Source organism: Lepidothrix coronata, unplaced genomic scaffold (genome assembly GCF_001604755.1).
Source record: "Lepidothrix coronata isolate B3197 unplaced genomic scaffold, Lepidothrix_coronata-1.0 Scaffold21, whole genome shotgun sequence".
Classification (NCBI taxonomy): Eukaryota; Metazoa; Chordata; class Aves; order Passeriformes; family Pipridae; genus Lepidothrix; species Lepidothrix coronata.
In genome coordinates, this window is record NW_016690201.1 from 2,065,529 (window position 1) to 2,084,181 (window position 18,653).

The following is an 18,653-nucleotide window of genomic DNA, read 5'->3' on the forward strand; positions in this document are numbered from 1 at the left end:
AAGAGATATGGAGTATGCTTTTCTCCCCCTCTCAGAGCAAAACATCAGATATAGTACCCAAAAAGATATGTGCTATGCAGGACCCTATAGAGAGTAGGTATGCTTTCAAAAAGATGCTTGGTTTTAATTTTGAGATTTAGTCCAGTTTAGGTCTTCACTTACCCAAAACAGCTGCATCCATCTTAATTTAATAAATGGAAATAGCAGCTCTATTAGGGACTTAAAGCTAGTTCCAAATGAAATCTGACAAAAAAAAAAAAAGAAGAAAATCTAAGAGCAGTACTATTCTGATAGCAGGTAGATGAGAGCTTTGCTTCAGATGGAGGATAGGCTTGGACTATTGGCATCCAGGCAGAGCAGCAATGTGACATTTTTTTCTCACAGGAAAATCCTTTCCCTAGGGTAGAGACAGGAAATCCAAAATGAGAGGAGGTAAATACCAGAGGACCACTGAGGAAAGGGGAGGAGAAAGAGCAGAAAGCACGGTGTTCACTTGTGTCCACTAAGGAAAGGCTCAGGAAAGAAAACTGCAGGAGAAATAAGTGCTTATTTTGATATTATATGAAATGCTGTGACTGCAGGATGAACCACTTCCGTGCTGCGAAGCTGTAGTGCAGATTGTTGTCCCACTCAGTGAAGTCCTTATTTACTGTGTTCTTTATTTCTTTAAATACCATTGAATTCCTTTGTGAAAAAAAAAAAAAATCAAAATTCACCTTATTCAACTAATGCATGAGACAGACCTTTGAGTTTGTTCACAGCAGTTGTTTTTCTGACTGCTGACCATTGTAGCTTCTGTGAAGTCCTTGACTCTTTTGTGTTAGAAATTTTGGTGCAAACCCAGTGATCCAGTAGCAGGTGAGGATTACAGCAGCACACGTACTTAACTTGGGGAGCTTTTGCCGACCGTACCTCTTCTAGGATAACCCAGCCTTCTCAGTCTGCTTGCCTCTGAGTGCAGGATGCTACGCTTCAGATGTAATGAGGGGTGGGAGGGACAGGGGCCAACCCACTGAGCCTTGCAATGGCTCCTTGAACCCACTGATGGGAGCTTCGTTTTGGACCGATGCTGTCACATCAGCCTCCCCCAGAGCTCAGCATACAAATGCTGGGCAGACACGGGTGGGTTACAAGAGCTAATTACTTAAGCACGAGGAACGGGGTAAGGATAATTCACCTTGTAAGGAAGGGCCAGGCAAGGCTCTGCTGTGTGGTGCTACTGAGGTGTTCCGTGACAGGGAGACTGTGAAACAGGGACTCTGAAAAGGACATTCTTCACATTGGATTTGCTGACTTGAGGTTTTTGTCAGCTGGATCTTTGGGCTTCTTGCCAGCCCAGAAAAAGCTAACAAAGGCCGTTTCTACTGTTGCACATGATCAGAGAAGAAGTAAAGGAGGAAGAAAAGAAATGAGGGACTGTAATACTTTTAAAAGAGAAACATTTTTTTCCAGAGAAGTAAAAATGTCTTCTTTATATAGATACTCAGCCTTTGGTTACTGTGAGCCCCAGCATAATTCTTAAATCTTTGCAAAGTGGCACAGACCACACTGCATTAACATTCTTCATATGCCATTTGGTACTACATGGAAAGTTAGGACAGCCTGGAAACTGGAGCTACAATCTTACTGGGGTCGAAAATTAGAAAAGATACAACATTAAGACTCAGATGGAATTGTTTGAACTGCGTTTGTTAATCAAAAGCAAATTTATTTAAAGTGTTATTTTCACTTAACATTTTTTCACTCAGTTTCATATGTTCTTTGGAGTGTTTGTGCTGCCTTAAGACAATGTTTATCACAGTGGTGTGATTTCTGTGCTTTCCAATAAAAAAATAGATCGGACACTCATATATCCCTATTTTTCAAAGCTCCCATTTCAGTTTTTCAGCCATTTAAAAGCTGTCCAACTGAGCTCAGTGACTTCATGGTGCTCACAGCCCCTGGCAATGGCATATTTGATGAAAGTTGAGCTCTTAGATAGCATTTCCCAGACAAATTCCAGTACAGCTACATTTTGACATTCTCTTCCTGAGCTGTGACCAGATACAAGTGGCACCATTTCATTGCCATATTCTATCCAACTGCTCGAAAAAAAAAAATGAAAAAAAAAAAAGAAAAAAAAAAAGAGAGGTGAAAACAAGATTTTTAATAGTGAAGTATAACAAACTGTTGCTGTCCCTTCTCTGTATAAACTGTTATCAAGACTTTGAAGTTCTGCCAGCTTGTTTCCATTACAAGGAAAACCTGATACCAGCTGGAATTTTTGGAGTACAGAGGGTGCAATGGCAATGGTCCTGCTGACTTAAAAACTGTGCGTAGTGTCCTGAGGTTTAGGAACACAGAATAAAGAAACTAGAAACAATTTTCTTTTTAGAGGTCTTTGCTTTTTCAAGACCCCTAAGAAGCTTCATCTGTTAAAACTTCTTCCTAACGTGACATCCACAGGAACTTTTCTCATGCTGTCTCTTGTTTTCAAGGCTTTTATTTCTTGTCTCTCCTGCCCATAAGTACTTCAGGCTATCAGATATTCCAGTCCTGTGCTTATCTGCCCCACGAGAAGCTTTCCAGCTCACATAGCGTAACTTCTACTTCACGTTTTGGGTGTTAGCTTCTGGGATTTTTCAGACATCACTACCCCTGAGCGTCTTCCAGTTTGCTTAATGCAAGCCTGGGACCGATGAAAAGGGTGATTAACACTTTCAGTCTAACAGCTGGCTGCAGCTAGAGACATAAAAACCAGCTGCCATGTTCTGTTGATTGCACGCATCAGCGGGCAGGTAAAGCTTTATAATCAAGATAATCTGCAGTAAGGGTCCTTCCTTGGATACTCAGTATGCACAAACAAGCTATAGCCCTGCTTCATCTCCAGAACAGCCTCCAGTTTCAGCATGTGTACCGTATTAAGCTTTCTTTGCATCAATGTAAAAAAAAATCTTCTGCAATATGTCAGGATTTGAGCCATATGGTGTGTGAGAAACAGGTGGAGCAAAGGCTGAGCAACAAGCACTGAAAGACAAAAACAGCCACTATTCTACTAGTCAAGATAAAGGACTATATTTGTGGCCATCACCCTCCAAACAATTATTATCAGAATAAATAGACAAGGCCTTCTTAATAAAGAACTTATCTAGAGAATGGAGGCTGAATATAAGAAGTTATCCACTGGTGTGCTGCATGCCTGAGAGAGGTGCTGCTAACAGTTTTGTGGTATATGTTGTCTATGGCCATAAAGTGCTCAGGACTGCTGTCTCTGACTTATATTTTGAGTATTCACAATCTGCTCCTTTTGTTTTGATTTTTTTCACCTCCATCAAGGAGATTTATTTCGATGCCCTGATTGTGTGATTCTCAAACCCACTAATACTCTTTTCAAAGTGGTCACTGGACCACTTCCCAAGTAAATATTTGTTGAACTGCTTATTAGCAAGACGATTTCCTTGGATATTTTCTGTTTCCATAAACATTCTTATTAGAAATGTTAACAGAAATGAGAGGTAATTTTCAAAATTTGTTGATATTTCTAGCATAGTTGAATAGGATGGTTTAATCAGGGTATTTACAAATGCAAGCCTACTTATTATTTTGCCTTTTGCTTGACATCTGTTTTCTTTTTGTAGCAAAAAAATAGTATGCAGTTGTATGTTCCTATGGCGAGTAAAAGCCAAAGCAGTCATCCAGCTGTTAAAATTAGTGTTAAATCTGAATTTTCTATGGATTTCCCACTGCACGGCAGGAAATCAGCTTTCATTGCTGCTTCCCCCTCCTCCCCATCCAGCCTCCTATTAGATTAATACCAGAAGCATGAAGTAACGTTTAACAGAAAGTTGTTGCTTTTAGCTCTGGGAAAACTTGGCAGCCTCTCCAGAAATGAAGGGGGAGGGGGAACCTGAAACCTCCGTTAACTAAAGAGGAGATCGGAGGCAGAAAGAAGCATTTATCTCCCGTTAAAATTCTGAGGTTTAAGAAAACATGCTAATGACAAACTGTTCCTAACTTTAATGAGGATCTGCTGTCAGCCCTTCTCTCTCTTTATGCACTAATCGCCTGGCTCCTATGGGCTAGTTTTGTGTCCCCATTTCATGTTGCTCAGTAATTTATGTCCTGTTAGCAAAGCGTATCACTGAGATAGTGCATTTCTCTTCTTGGTTAGAATGGGCTTCTAGTTCACAGGATGGTTTGGGAAGCCTGCAACCAAAATGAAGGTTGTTGCTCACCAGCACTGGGATGCCTCCCCCTGAGTGCAGTAAGGTTTCAGTAGTACAAAGAGAAAGAAAAAAAAAAAGCAACGTGCAAACAAGGCATTATGAAAAAGAAGCCAGACTACTCCCAGCTTCCTATCTCAGATTTCACAGTGGTCTTTAAACTACAGTACGAAATTATAATTTATTAAAACAATGTGTTAAATATTGTCATATGTTAATTTCCTGTGATACTGTGGGATCAGCAAGCATATTTTATTACTTCCTGTGGGCATAATCCTACATCAGTCAGTGGAAATTTCATGGGAAGCATGTGGTGTCATGGCCACACCGGTGCAGGCCCAGAGTGAAGAGCACATACAGGGTTTTGTGGCAAACAGGCTACCCAGGCTGCCAGGAACAGCGCTGTGGGATGGGGACGGACGCTCTCCAGCGAGCAGCGTAGACAAGGATATGTGCGTAAGTCAGCAGACTTCTCATGGTCCAGCTCCTGTAAAATAGCATTTCCAAACTACTCGTGTTCCCAAAATCTCTGTGTTTATTTGCTTCTCAGTTTACCTTGTACTGTTAGCTGGGTGCTGCTCTGTAAATCTTTAGCTTCTGGTTAAAGTGCAGGGTTCCCAGCCGCCACAGGCTGGGCGGGTGGAGAGGTGCGGAGCTTTGAATCTGAAGTACCCAAGTGCTTTACTTCCTTTTACACAAAGATCATGGTACCAAAAGCTCTTCCAGCAGTTTGCAGCCTGCACAGAGGCTGAGGTCATGTGGAGCCCTCCCAGTTTCATCCCCTGCCCTGCCTGCCAGAGCCCAGTCCTGTAACTAGCATGACGACAGACTCTGTGAGGAAGGTGGCACACCCAAGAGCAGGCAGAGGGAAACAGCGTTACCAGTAGGATGGCTGGGCATGGTCCCCCATTATTCCCCAGGGTAACCCAAAATGGGGCTGACATAAGGAGGAAAGGGAAGGACAGGACACGGATTAATATGGAACAGGGCGTATAGGATGGGCAAGTGCCACATCCTATCTCACAGTGCCTTGCACACCAACAAGCTCTCTGGTACAGAAGCTGTCCTGGCCTCAGAAGCCAGATTTTGACAGCACCCATCAGTTAAAAACCTGTTGGGAGATGCTGAACTACCTTCCCCCTTCCCCTGCATATTCTGATGGGAGACCTGCCCTTCCTCTGTGCTGACTGCCCAGCCCAGTGTATGACTGTATTCCATTCTGTGACATTCTCTACTACCCTGTAATACTTTTAGGATTTTGTTGAAGGGGGTGCAAGTGCAGTGGGGAAGCTAGATGGTCGGTTTTCACTTGATTTCTGTTTTGGTTTAGGTTGATTTTACCTTGTGTATTCATGCATCTTCAGGATGTTTATCATCGGGTTTAGTATATTTTTTCTAAGCATTTAAGGCAATTTTAAGTAGAGGCTTCGTAGGGAGAGAATGGTTATAATTTGCATTTTGCAGTTGCTTATAATCCTTCCTCTGTTAGGAGGAAAAAGAAACAGATATCTGAGGCTAAAATATATCTCTGCATCTTACTCTGCCCCTACTAGTGTGAGAAAGTAGTAGCGATACTGTGTCATCCTTTGTGCTGTTAATGGGACATAATTCCACATTTGGGGGCCATCTGCTGAGAAGAAAATCTCTACAACCCTTCTCAATGCACATATAAAAACTTGCCAGCAAAGGCAGCTTCATGAATCCGTTGTGAGAATATATTTTATCTCAACTTTGTTAAGCAAAGCTTTTTACTTTACAAAAGACCAAATGACTCTTAACAGAATGAAGTAAGTTTTGGTAACCATCTTTCCTGGTTTACCTCTTTTGACTGTACTAATTAATTTAATTCCACTTGAAGGGGAAGAACACTTTTTGCAGGAGGAAGAAACCAAATGAGAATTTATTTCAGCACAGGGAGATCTATCTGTACAAAGATTAATTGTGAAATTAAAGTAGTAATGCTGGTTCTTGTGTTCCACACTTTGCCCCTACTGAGATTTCTCATGTAACCCTTGGCAAACAGCTTAAATTCTTTCAGATTTCTTCTCACTTCCTACTAAAGAAAGTACTATCTCACTGACGTGACCCACAATATTGTTATATACGCACGCCGATTTGATAAATAGAGACCAAAGGAGAACAGAAAACTTCCTGGCTTGGCATCAGAAGCAAATCATAAGGCCCCAGACTAACGTACATATAGGAACTTTTGTCCTGTGCAGGGTTAAGGTATGGACTCAATGACCCTTGTGGGTCTCTTCCAACTCCAGACATTCTGTGATTCTATGAGTAGCTTTACTGCTTGCTGGGAAAAACGCAAGACTGGCAACTGTAAAGTGAAGGTACCCATGTATCCAACCACTGAGTACAGAATGATTAGCTGCCCTAATCCATGACTATAACTGTAAGCCATTGTAGCTGCAGAATTCGCACCATGTCTTCTGCCAGCTGTTTTCCTACTGTTTTGGCATCTATGAGGAGCGCTGACCAAGGTTTTGCCTGCAGACCTAATGCTTACAGTTTTCAACATGTTTTCTCACAGATCATATGTCAAAAACGTACTTGTGTACAGGGAAAAAACACTTTGGTACCACTGTAGAGAGCTTAGCTGCTGTAGCAGCTAATGAAGCCCTAAGCCACCCCCACTCACTAACACACCCTGATTGTAGGAAAGGGAAGCAATTAATCAGCAGTGAAGACAGAGAGCCATACACAAGCTAACAGGGGAATGCTCTTGTGAGTTGAAGCAATGTCTGTCCTGTGTTAGAAAAAATTCTTTTGATCGCTAAAATGCTCTATTTAAAGAAGAAACAGCATGATCTTTTATTGCATTAAATGGTCTAGTTGCTTAATAAAAATGGTTACCTCTCCAACAAATCTTGTCTTGTTTATATCTTTAGGCCATTATGGCTACAACACTGCTGCTACTTAAATGAGTCATTATGAGTTGTGCAATTATTGACAGAGAGATTTTTTAAGGTAACTACTTATTATTAACAGAAAATTAAGTGCCTAAATTAGTCTCGCTTTAATGGTAGTTCTGCAACACAGTCATACTCTGGGCTAGGCAGTCAGCACAAAGGAAGAGCAAATCTCACAACTGCACTGCAACTCCAGGCAAAGCCTCACAGAACTGCAACAAAACCCACCTACCAGACCTGTCCCTTCAGCTCTGAATTCAGCTGCAAAAGCAGCCAGTGCCCAATGATTCAGAGGAATGCAAGGCCTAACTGCTTTCTTGCCTTGCAATTACAACCTAGTTAATTGTGTACAACTGTGCAAAGGAAGAGAGTGAGGAAATTCCTTTCTTGACCCTTCCAGCAATTGACTTGCGCCCTGGAGCATGAGATTTGATTATTCATGTAACTTATTTTCCCCGGGCAGTTTCTTCTTGATAGCTCTTGTGTGACGACTTAGGTTTCAGGCCGAGTCATAAGAACACTCCACTGGTTGAACACCAATTTACATTATTATATTACTGTTTGATATGCATCCCCTACTGTGTGCTGCATTTACAGATTTTTAGATTTTTAACTAGGATGACCACTGTAACTATTGGGTGTGATTTTTTTTTCCACTGGAATGGTACTGATGAATGCAGTACCATTCATGTTGCCTTTAGATTTTGCAGAGATTCCCAACGAGCCATAAAAATCAAGTTTCTTTCAGTACCTAGCATCCAGTCTTCTACACTGCCTCAAAATGTCTTTGAGGAAGTTACAGCGGAACAATCACTGCTTGCTTTGAAGTTTCACCAGAAGTTCTGATTGTGACGGTTGTTATTATTTTCAAGCTATAAACAATTGTATAATTTTATTCTTCAATGGCAAACAACAGCTGGGTTTTTTCACAGTGGTTCAAAATGCTCTGGTTAAATGATGGAAAGCACTGAACCTTATGATTTCATTTGTTGTGACATGTTTGTTCAAAGAGGGTGCAATTTAATAATCCATTAGTGTGTTGGTGATGCCAGTTCAAGAAACAGAGGTTTGGTCTCAAGCACAGCGGCTCAGATCTATTTGTTTCTCTTCTCATCAATCACCCTAATGCAAGTACTGTTTGAAAATTTGTTGGAAGGGGTAAAGGTGCAGGGAAGGAAGAGGTTTTGCCTGGATTATTTTCTTGGTCTGGTTTTCACAAATAACTGCATCAACCCTCCAAAGAAGGTCACAAACCATAAATCAGGAACCCAAATTAATAGTTAAGGCAGGAAAGGGAAGAAACCAGACCAGTTTTGTCACCAAAGAAAAGACTGGGTGTAACAGCACCCAGTCATCAATGGGTAGCTTTATCTCAACCGATTTTGTCAGGCTCTCCTCCTGCAGGTAACATAAAGCCTGAACCAACTCCCAGCTGTGGGCTCTGGCTCATTTGACAGAAATGCAGTCATGTCCACACCTGATGTGGATAAAATCTGTAAAGGTAAGGGACCAGGTTGTGATTGTGGGTGCCTGCTCAGAGGTTCTGAAGCAGCTGATCTCTCCTTCCCTCTTACAGGAACATGACATTGAAATATGGTAATAAAATGATATTTTATTACCATTTGCAATGCTCCTGATTAAAGCATGATTTTTGCAAACATTCCAACATTTGATTTCTACTTATATGAATTACCATGGAAACTAAACTTTTATTGGGCATGCTTGCATGCTGAGGGGTAGAGAATTTTAAAAGCTCTATAATATGCAGTACAGTTGTTGTAGCTGAGCAATTGCCATGAAAACAGTTTATACTAGCTAGGTGGATTGTTGAACCCATCTATGGCTTGTAGCTCTTGTGCCAGTTTCCATACACTTTTTCCTGACTTTCTTTAATAGTAGCATTGTTGCTTTTATTTCAGCAAGAGTTTTCAGCTCTTTAGGTTTTGGAGTTTCACTTGTTTGCTAATTTTTAAGTGTTTCCCACTTGTAAAAATTCCAAGACAGGGGGTTTTTTTGTTGTTGTTTTAAATTGTCAGAGTCTTACCTGTTAGACATTACAACCCACCAAGTTATTTTAGGGCCTCAGCTATGGCTGGTTTTAAGTACCTCTTATTATTTAGAGATAAGTCCTATTCCTTATTTTTATTTCCTTTGCTGCCAAGAAACAGATGACATTTATTCAGATAGAGTTGTCCAATCATACAGGTATCAGGGGAAGCACATGGTCTGCCTTATCCAGGTGTGCTGCCACCTCTTCTGTTGTGCAGGAATTAACTGAAGGTGTGTTTCAGCTCGCATATCGAAAGTCCTTCGGAGTAACAGTTTAACGGCAAGAGCAAAGTTACAGCTTTCCGTACTGTTAGGCTCCGTTTTCTCTAGGGAGCTTTTTGCAGACTGTTATCTAGAGTTTTCCCACTTAAAAGGAAAAAGAAGATCGTGTTAGATGAAGGGAAGGCTGGCTGCTTTCAGTTCTGGCTGTGGCAGGGTTAAGAGTCATTCTCACCTCTACCAGCTGTGAGCATGTCCTTAACTCTGTATTAATTACATGCATCTACCTTTATTTTTTTAACCGTGTGTACTCCTTCTTTCTGGTTCAATGAACAAAACAGAAAAGCCAGGTTCAATGCTGGTGATAAATGAAGCATTGGGACGTTTGTGGAGGCATCACACAAGAGCCCATCTAAGTTCTGGCCTATTAGTGTAAGTAGTCTCAAAGCTGTCTTTTTGTATGTAAACTACAGTAGACATTAGGACAGTCAGGGGTAGTTTTTTGTTGGTTTTTTTTTGTTGTTGTTGTTGGTTTGGGGTTTTTTTAAGTATTCTCTGGTATTTTGGGTGTTACTAGACAGATTCCAGATATTAATGAATTATTACAACGTTTATATTGTGGTAAAGTAACTGTTCTAGCCAAGTAAAATATCCTCTGGAATATGCCAGGTAGGAATCAGATCACCAGGGCCCCCATTTCCTCATGGCACATGGGAACACTCAGCAATCGCAGTAATGGGTTACCTGGCTGAGGGCTGTGTGAGCTTTGACTCATCCCACAGGACCCTTGCACAGCAGGTATGTGCTGCGATGCCTGAATTTCCTCTTTGAGAAACAAACGGGAAAAGGTAGAGTGATGAGGCCACACAGCACGAAACAAGATCGCTATGCAGGATACTCTGGCTCACTGCCCTGAGCACAGCCCTCCAGGCTGGCTCGCATCTCTCATCGCCGGGCTTTGCCTTACCAAGCTGTCACTACACGAGCGCTTGGAAAGTGAAGGTTGCTTATATGCCCTGGGCTCCCAGCATCCAGTGATCCCAGGGATGGCATGACACCTCCCTGGAGGCTTTGTCCTCTTTTCCCTGTAACAGCTGCAACCCAGTGGTCAGCCTCGCTGCCTCTGTCAATGAGCAGCCTCCAGAGCCAGGAACCCTGAAGGGTCCAGACTGGCATCCCCAGGCACTTGCCAAACGCGGGATGGGTGAGATGCGCTGATCTGGCAAACATGCTTTGCCGAGCCGGTGCTGGTTCGTAGGCTTGCTTTGGTGTGAAAACCCCTCCAGCAAGGGCCAGACAGGATCACCGGCCCATTGCCCACTTTGGGACAGCAAAATGCTGGTGGTGGCAGCTGCCACCTGCATGCGTCCTTCGCTGATGCATGGGGCCTGGATGGGGGTCTTTTAGGACCCCTGTGTGTGTGTATGCACACACATCTGTCTGTGTGCACACTCACACGTTCAGAGGCGTACTTTCCTCAGGTAAGACTGAATCGCGGACGCCTCTGGCAGGTGGCAGCAGGGTGTGACCCCAGGCTGGGTGAGCGGCAGGGACACCCCAACCAAGGCACGGAGGCAACCCGGCTCCGCTCCGGAGTCAGGAGGTCAGAGGGCAGCCCCCTCTGCAACACGGCTTCACCGGAGATGATGAAGAGAGGAAGATGAGGTGGAGGGCGAGCGCAGGTAAAGGCAGCCCCGGGCACGGAAAACCGGGCCCGCGCCCTGCCAGCGCCGCCCTATTTGCTCAGCTAATCTCGCGGGCAGGAAATTGCCTGGCGACTCATATTTATGGATCGTGAAGAGCCCGCGGCAGCCCCTCCGGGGGCATCCCTGTGCCCGTTTGCCCCTTTTCGCCCGTCTACCCCCGCCCCCGGCACACCCCCATCCCGGCTGCCCTTCGGCCGCCCCGCTCCCGCGACCCCGGCCTGAGGGGAGCGAACCATTCCGCCCGCGGGGGTGTCCCGGCCGCGCCGGGGGGCGGGCGCTGCGGCGGGGGGCGGCTCCCGGGGGCGGTGGCGGCGCTCCCAGAGCCGGGCGGGCAGCGGGGACCGGGATGCGCGGGGAGCGGCGGCGGCCGGAGCCGGCGGTGAGTGCGGGGGAAGCGCCGTCCCGCGGGGCGGGTGAAGCCCACCCGGGCAGTGGCGGCCCCGCTCTCGGCGGCGGAGCCCCGCGGGCGTGGGGAGAGGGTCCCTCCCGCGCGCGCAGAGCCCGGGCTGACGCCGGCTCAGCCACTCGCAGTCGTGCCCGGTTTTGGCTACTTTTAGGGGAGTTTGTGCCACCCCCTCGCCTCCGGCCCCCTCGCACGTCTGACGGGTGTGGGCGGCGGGGTCCCCCGCTTGCCGCCCGTCTCGGCAGGGACCCCGCAGCTGAAAGAGACGGGGCTCCCCCCGTTGTCCCTTTCGTCACCGGACGCCTCTCTCTCCCTCTTCGTCCGGGTGTTCTCCCCGGTTCTGCCGCGTCCCCGCTGATGAACAAAGCCTCTGACCCGGGCGGCGGCGGGGACATCCGTCCTCGCGCGTCCGTGGTCCGAGGAGGCAAGGGAGGAACGGCAGGGCTTGGCTTGGCTTGGTTTGCCTTGGCTTGGTTTTCCATCGTCGATAGTCTACCTGATGGAAGGGAAGACGTGGGACAGGGCTCTTTGTCCGCGCTCCTTTGTTCGGCTAGTGGCTTTTAAAGGCTCCTGCGGCTGTGCGAGGGCTGCCGTGCCCGGCGGGGATGGGTTCCCGGGGCTGAGCCGGTGATGGATGCCGTCTCGGCATCACTGGAGTTTAGCAACAGGAACCCGGCGTTACGGCTGAGCAGTTTGCGGACGGAAATCGAGGGGTTTGGGCTCGGTCTCCCCTGACAGATTTAGACCTCGTAAGTCCTCCCTCGTGTAGCCCTGTCAGCAGCCGGGGTGGGATTCGGTGGCGCTGGGAGCCGCACGCTCGGCGGTGAATTCAGCTTGGAAATCAGAGCTTTCTCGGAAAGATACCTGCTGCCCACCAGCAAAAAGAGGAACGGGATGAAAACTACAGCCCCCACTCCTTCTCCTCCTGCTCCAAAGCTGCCCGAGGAATTTCCCCTGTGCAGAAGTGTAAATAGACTGAGTGTGCTTGCATAGAAGCTCAAGAGATGGGCTTTCTGCTCCTGCCACAGTGCTTGCGTGATCTCGAACACATGGCTTTTGTCACCAGTTCCTTTTCCCCCAAATGCTCATCTTGTCAACCTGTCATCTTGTCTTTGAGCCTTGACTCCGCACGTGCCCAAATTCTCTGTGTCTGCATCTCCAGGGCATCTGCGTGAACATGACATTGCCAGTCAGAACATGGTGAATATTTCATCTTTGTGCCACACGTTCCCTCTCTTTTGGGGGAAGAGGGACACAGGAGCAACCCTTTTTGCAAGTTTTCGTGTTGATGAACTTCTCAGTTTTTCCTTTCACTATAGTCTCATGGATAATGTCACCAAAGATAAGGTATTAACATGGGAGGAGGTAAAGCACGATAGTGCCAAATGGAATTTCAAAGGATGAGGATGGGATTGCTTTCCCACAGCAGAAGGAAGTAATGTAGGAAAGAAAGATGAAGTAATCAGAAGATGGGAGAGTGCCTACATCTGCTGTCATGGGGAGGGGTAGTCTGAACCGAGAGGATAACAGAGAAAGAGATTCTTTTCAGGCTGTCAAATAGTAATACTATCATTTCTAGATAGTTCGTTTTACACATTTCCTTTTCCACACCAGCAATTTATTTCCCTTCCATTTTGACAAATGCTAAATGGACTCACTTGTGTGTCAACATTTTTACTGAGGGAATGGAAATATTTGCCAGCAAGCAGGAGGGGAAGAGTAGTAATTTTTTCCATATCAGTTACTGTCTACACTTATCAGATGCAGTTATCAACCAGCTCCTTGAAAGTAGGCAAAGGCACCAGTTGACCATTGCTGGGAAGGAACAAAGACCATCGTGAAAAATTTGAAGTATTTTGTTTGTAGATAGGAAGCTGAGAATGGGTGAGGTAAAGATTGCAGATCTATCTTGAGGCTGGAGTTGGATCAGAAGGACTAAAAGGGTTTGGATAGGAAGATTTTTTTTGTCTTTTTGACTTGAAGATCCTTAGAAAAGCTGAAATAAGCGAAGTGGATGGGGAGAAGTGCTGATGATTGTTAATGCTGTGTTCACTGCACATGGAGTGTATTCTTTCCATTTTAATTTATTAAAATAGTTGATTCTGATGTGTGGTAGCTGGCAGTGTACGAAGCAGTGTTTGCCATTGAATTAAATGACTACCTATAAGGTGATGCCCTGCTCTGGGGTGTTCAGAGCAGGTGCTGTTCATTTAGGTTTTGTTTTAGACGAGTGGAACACACCCAAGATGCCACAGAAATTGAAAGGGAGTTTTCCCCTGTAGAAAGGAAGTCTTCCAGAGACTGTCATGTAGAGTGAACTCCATAAATGTGACCAAGCTTGGTTTTTTCTTTACTTAGATCTCATGCAGGGATCAGTTTTTAAGTGAACCATTTTGTTTAAGTTCATTAATTATAGTAAATGGTGTAACTGCAGGTATAGTACCCATATTCCTTGCTTAAGGGAACAACAGTGCTGGGACTTGCTGATAAATGCTGTCCTGTGTTTGTGCAAGAAGACCCATGGCTTGGTAGCACAGCAGCCACAGCAGATGCCACTTGAGCTATCACTGTCATGACGGGGTTTGCCAAGCAAGTGTGATGAGAAGTATTTAGTCTGGGGGCATGCTTGCTGCCCTGAGAGTGCTGGAAAATGAAGAAGCGTTAAAGAGCTAGAGGGGACGTTTGGAAATATGGGGCAGGCATTTTGGAAAGGAGACAAATTGAGGAGAAATGGAAGAACGAAATGAGAGACAGAAACTGTCAGAATAAGTGGGCACTGGAGAGAACTGATTAACGAAAGGAAGTGACAGGCACAAAGTGGCAGTGAAAGAAATCGGCACAGAGGAAAGCAGATCATGGGAAAAATTTGTCTGAGAGAGTGGGGAAATGCAATAGATGGGGGAAAATGGTAAGGACATCCAAGAAAGAAAGAAAAAAGAGTAGATGATCTTTGAAGCTGTTCTGGTTAGTTTTTCTATCTGCTTAGATTTTCTAGGCCTTACTTACCTGCTTACCTTACTTACCTGTAGCAAGCTCTCACTGAATTTGTTAGGGGCGTCCCAGAGGCAAGTTGATCATGTCAAGTAGGATGGGAAAAAGGAGAAACTTTACTTTAAGGTCTTTGTGCTCTTGTACAGTGACAACTGTTGCTCCTTTGTGGTATGAATTTGGATACCTAACTGTTTTGTGCTCCATCCCCTTCCTGAAATTTTAGATGAAGAAAGTCTGTATTTCTTGGGCTTCAGGAGTGAGAATTATATTGATCTAGATATTACTACAGCAGCTATGTTGTTTGGTTTGTTAGTGGTTGTTTTGTTTGTTAGTCTGCACAATGAGGTGTAAGCAGTCACAGCCCACCAGCCACCAGCTGAGCTTTCTATTTGCCACTCTGTGTGAAATTTTAAAGTCTCAATTTGCAAATCTTTTGAGCATGCTCACAATTTCAATAGGAAAGGAGTTAATGAAATAGTGTCAGAACAATACCAGGGAGCTTATCATTACTGTCATGAGATGAATCAGTCATTGGTCAGACTCTTTAGCTTAACTACCAGAAAGGTTCCAAGATGGAAAAGAGGCATATGACTGGTATTAGGCTTGTCCAACCTGTTTTTCTGTGTGAAGAAAGGAGTTAAGTGTTTTAACGGAGATCTCTTCTAGTATGTTTCTACCCTCGGTGGCTTTTATTTGGGCAGAAAAGAATTAACTCTCCTTCTTCCTTTAACTTCTCTTGGTGAACTAGTCCAGATGAAACAGTGGTTTGTGTGACTGTAAGATAAGGAGGAGACAGTGATGTCTACTAAAATAATGTGGTATGAGTAAGTGGTCTAGTCTCTTGTCCTACCAAATGCATAGGAATGAGGTTAAATTCATTGAAATGTGTACTTTAACAATTTCAATTTCAGGTAAGAGTACCTATTATGGCACAAAAGTTATAAAGCTTCAACTTTTCCACAGTCATCACTCAGCAGTTGGTATCTCTTATATCAGTGGCTTAAATCTCAATTTGTAGTCACCAAACCATAGTATTTACATGGTAATTAATGTTTTCGGTTTTGATGTGCATTTAAAATTGTCAGCTGTCGTGACCTGATTAAAATGATTACATCTGTCTACTTGAAAGAGCAATTGATGTGACAATGCCTACAACATCAATCCTTATCAAATAAGAGAGAATCATGTTTTAACAGTAAGAGAGAACGGTTAAAAATGTCGTATCTAGGTGCAGGTTTTGGAGTAGCTGGGGTGGTTATTACAGGAAAATAAATGTGGTTTATGAGGGGAGTAAAGTTATTTAGGGTGTTTTCTGCTGAATTGTTTTATTTCTGCTCCTTCTCCAATATCCAACACGCTCATTTCTCAGAGGAAGAGGTAAGCCATAAGAGCGACTTCCTGTGCCACTCCCTTTTCCACATCGGAAACCTGCAGGATTGCAAGAGAATGACTTAGTCAAATCTGATTCACAGATATTTGGTTTTTAACTTATTTAGTGTTGCTGAAGGTGCCAAACTGTGAGTTTTAGCAACTAAAACACCCTGTGCCTGTAACTGGACTTTGTGCTCACTTGCATGCAGGGACCTATGTGTGGCAGGACTTATATTGTGAAAAGTCAGGGACTGAGCAGGTTTCAGGGCTATGCTGGGAGGAAATTAGCTGTAGCTTTTGGGGTCTGATGTACTGTGTTGTGGGGGAGGCGGAAATGAAGAAGGATGTTTTGGGTGATCTTTAGATAATGGCTTTGCTGAGTTGTCCAGTTTTTGGCAGAGATGGCTTTGCTCTCTCTTAAGGATGTGTCCATTCAATAGTTCATGGGTACAGAATCTCCACCAAATTATGCAGGTGCCTTTCTGTGAATATATTGTTTTAGTTTGACAGTGGGCTTCAAGGGGTTGGGGAAAGATGAATTTACACCGAAGTGTTTTGGAGGTAAACAGTAGATCCCAGTGAGTTTTACTTTGCCATCAGATTGAGCCTATCAAGACTTTTGTTTGTAAATAAGCGAAGTAAGTCGAGGGAGGGAGGGAACAGGCTTGATTTAATCAGGAGCAAGTACATTGTCCTCAAATTATGCAGGAAAAAGGTAAATCAATTTGGTAATGGAACAGTCTATTTATGCACGTAGGTGTGCTATACTGTGGAAAAACAAAATCTCTGGATAATGAAGCTATCAGCACTCATTCACCAAATTTTGTTCAAGGTGTGAAAATTCAGGAGCCTTTCTTATTTCCAAAACAGTGTGTGTTTTATTGGAATAATTGGAACAGACTCTAATAATTTGAAAATCTCATTGCAGAACAAATGAAACTGCAATGATGAGAAGATGGTGCCAGTGATGGGCTTTTGTCCTCACTCTCCACTATTTGGAGTTTAGTCTGTTTCCAAGAGTGGCAATACACTGCTGTAGGAGTTTCTGAGGAGGAGTGTCAGAGATAGTTAGAGGTAACAGGAGCTGCAGGGAGCTACCGGTAATGTTTTGAGAGAAACTGAAAATGAAAAAAACAGTGAAGAACAGAAAAACCTTAAAGGAGAGATGGTCAAGTTTGAGAGCTTTGTTTAAAACTGACTATTTTCAGTCAGAGGAGCGCTTTAGCGATGCTTGAGGCACTGCAATCCATTCCCTTGGTAAAGTAAGAATCAAGTGGGTGCTATAGCAGTCTCTGCTAAAGGGAGGTGGGAATCAGTCCAGGCAGAAGTAAAGGAAGAGGTGAGACACTTATGCACTGAGAAACATCGCCCTAAATCTATGGACTAACTGCTGTGTACACCTGTTCCTGTAGCTTAGTTGAGCTGCAGCTTTAGGCTCTTAAGCCAAAGTGCCCTGATTTTGGCTGGTATTTCTTCCTAGTAGCTGTTACAGCATTGTGTTTTGGATTTAGAATGAGAATAATGCTGATAACACCCCGATGTTTTTAGTTTTTCCTAAGTAGTGTTTCTTTTAAGTCAAGGACTTTTCAACTTCTTATGCCACGCCAGTGAGAAGGCTGGGGGTTACAAGAAGTTTGGAGGGGATGCAACTGTGAGCGGCTTACCCGAGGGATATCCCACATCATATGGCATCATGCTCAGCATATAAAGCTGGGGAAAGAGCAAAAAAGGTGGTGCAACATTCAGAGTGATGGTTTTTGTCTTCCCAAGTCACTCTTACGGGTGATGGAACCCTACTTTCCTGAGGATTTAATTCCTTGTTTTGCTTTGCCTTGTGTGTCACTTTTGTTTTACCCATTAAACTGTCTTTAACTCAATCCACGAATTTTCCCTCTGTTACTCTTCTGATTCTCTCCCCCATCTTGAGGGGGAAGAGAGCGAGCCACTGGTGGGGCTGAGTTGCCAGCTGGTGTTAAACCACTGCACAAGGGAAAGGAGTTTTTACTGTAGAGCCACCTGGTGTTATAATGTCTTAAAATTGGAATCCTTTGTTAGACTTGCTGCCTGTTTGAGTTGTGAATCACTGTTTCTTCTGGTCGTTAGTGGAACAAAACTTAATTTGGCCTGGGCTCTGTAGAGATGAAACATGATTGGTAGTGCTGTATACATTCACTTCAGATGACTTTATAAATCCCAGATGAAATCATTTTGATTCGTTCCAGACAAGGCAGAGTGCGGAACGAGAGTCAGCCTTGCTGGAGGCCTTGTTGGAGGCTCTGTATAACCTCATCTGAAAGCATATGATTTCAGGAGAGCAGATATACTGTGGATTTTGAGCTGTTTGTTATCTTAGCTCATTAATTCATTAATTGTTTCTTTTTTTTGCTCACAGTGGAGAGTTTTTAGAAAGTTCTCCTCCCCCAAATCCAATTATTACGAGGTGATGACTTCTCTGATCTCTCATCCTCTAAGAAAAGAGATGTGTAATGAGTTCTCAAACTCGAACTGAAACCATATAAATATTTAACCTTAAAAAAGACATTTTTCCTTTTAGTTATTAGCAAACCCAGGTGTTCACCAAACTGAATTGAAGATTGAATTTTCAATTGCGTAGAAACCCTTCTCTTCTAGCCGTGCTCTCCTTAATGTTTGTCACATTGATTAAGTGGTAGTCGTCATCTCACGAGATAAAAAGGATGGTGATTCTATGGTTTTTTTGGTGATCTTAACCATAAAGCAGCAATGTTAGAGACACAGGAAGTGCAATTATATCTTCTTTTCTTTTAAACTG

General features: G+C 44.0%; 1 protein-coding gene across 8 annotated transcripts in view; it reads left to right on the forward strand.

The window, feature by feature from the left end:
• Nucleotides 1-18,653, forward strand: part of PHLDB2 (pleckstrin homology like domain family B member 2) — an 82,386-nt gene that overhangs the window by 3,080 nt on the left and 60,653 nt on the right. For 7 of the 8 annotated variants that reach the window (XM_017807957.1, XM_017807962.1, XM_017807959.1 and 4 more), the window contains exon 1: nt 11,429-11,476. The exons of the other annotated variant lie outside the window; for it this stretch is intronic. The gene's annotated coding sequence lies outside the window, so the exon portion shown is untranslated. Of the gene's footprint in view, nt 1-11,428; nt 11,477-18,653 lie in introns of those variants that run through there. 8 annotated transcript variants of the gene reach the window in all.